The sequence below is a fragment of the Triticum aestivum genome, chromosome 7A (genome assembly GCF_018294505.1).
Source record: "Triticum aestivum cultivar Chinese Spring chromosome 7A, IWGSC CS RefSeq v2.1, whole genome shotgun sequence".
Taxonomy (NCBI): Eukaryota; Viridiplantae; Streptophyta; class Magnoliopsida; order Poales; family Poaceae; genus Triticum; species Triticum aestivum.
The window spans coordinates 109,240,001-109,241,685 of NC_057812.1; positions in this window are offsets into that span (position 1 = coordinate 109,240,001).

A 1,685-nucleotide genomic window follows, 5' to 3' on the forward strand; every position below is an offset into this window, starting at 1 on the left:
TCGTCGACCTCCTCCGAGTGGATCCGAGTGGAATCCTAAATACCCGAGTACATCCACATCGGATGGTCACGGGCTTGGAGCGGCTGGATGTGTTGTTTAAGGAAGACCTCCAACATATCCATATCGGCCATGCCGTCCCGGACGAGCTAGACCACCCACTCGACCAACACCTTCACCTGCGCCTTCTCCTCTGGGATCACTTTCAAGGCGGAGGGCTTCTCGACCCGAGCCATGGAGAAAGCAGGAAGTTCGGTCGACTGACCTGGAGTCGGCTGGTCTTTGCAATAAAACCAGGCCGACTGCCATCCTCGGACCGACTCGGGAAGGATCATGGCTGGGAAAGTGCTTTTACCTCTCATTTGAATCCCAAGACCCCCACACATCTGAATCACGTGCGTCCTCTCGTCACTCGGGTTGGCCTTCTTGACCGACTGGGAACGGCACGTGAAAATGTGCTTGAAAAGACCCCAGTGTGGCCTACAACCTAAGAAGTTCCCGCACATGGACACATAGGCAGTGAGATATACGATGGTGTTGGGAGTAAAGTGGTGGAGTTGTGCTCCAAAGAAGTTCAAGAATCCCCGAAAAAAAGGATGGGGAGACAAAGAAAATCCACGGTCAACATGGGTGGCGAGGAGAACGCACTCACCCTCTCGCGGATGCGGTTTGGTCTCGCCTTCCGAGAGCCGCCCCGATTCGTGGGGAATCAGCCCCCCTCGACCAGATCGTCGATGTCGTCCTGACTTATCATCGACCGAATTCAATCGCCCTGGATCCAGCCGCGCGGCAGGCCAGACCTCGACAAAGATCCGCCCTGGCTGGACTTCTTCCCCTTCGCCTTCACCGCGCTCTCCAGAGCCACCGTCTTCTCCTTCCCCATGGCCGCGGGCGAAACTCGAACAGAGAAGCGGCGCCGGGAGTAGAGGTGGGTATGGCGGAGAGAGCGGAGGAGAAACGAGGAGAATGGGGACGCGCTGTGCACAAAACCCCAATCTGGCACCTTATATGAGGCCGCTTCCGAGTGGCTGACCTGTGAGTCTGGACGATCCTATCAAATCCCGTAACAGTCGCGCGCGAGGTACGTGGCGAAAAAGGTGGTGCGGTGATCGAGGCGGCTTACCTAATCTCATCCGATTACTGCGGCCTCCTCCGTCCCGCACGCTTCCCCAAAATATGAATCCCATGATATCCGCAAGCAGCAGGGCAACCTGTCAGACGGAAGATTTCTTTCATATCAATACTCAAAACATCATAGTAAAGTTCACTCGGCAGAACCAAGAATGGATCAAGGCGACTGAAAAAGAAGTTGAAGTCATCATGGTTGTTCATTTGGTCCCCATAAGGCGCTTCCGAAGCGCGAAAATTGAATCGGATGTGTTCTCAACTCCTTCTCCACTCAAACCCTGAACCATTCGGGGGCTAATGATGAAGCTATGTACCTAGGATAGGGTCATAGGCCTGACCTAGACACCCTCCCCTAGGACACCATCTTAAAACCAGAAACGTTCAAGGGATAGCGTCATCAACTCGACTACAAGTCGTTCCACTCGGAAGATCCAAAGTCACTCAACCGTAGCAATTATCACTCGACGGCAAAAGGCCTAAAGTCACTCTGCACAGCAACGGTCGGACGTTTACTTCATAGACTTAATAGGCATTTATATCACTTAATTGCTAGCGTTAGC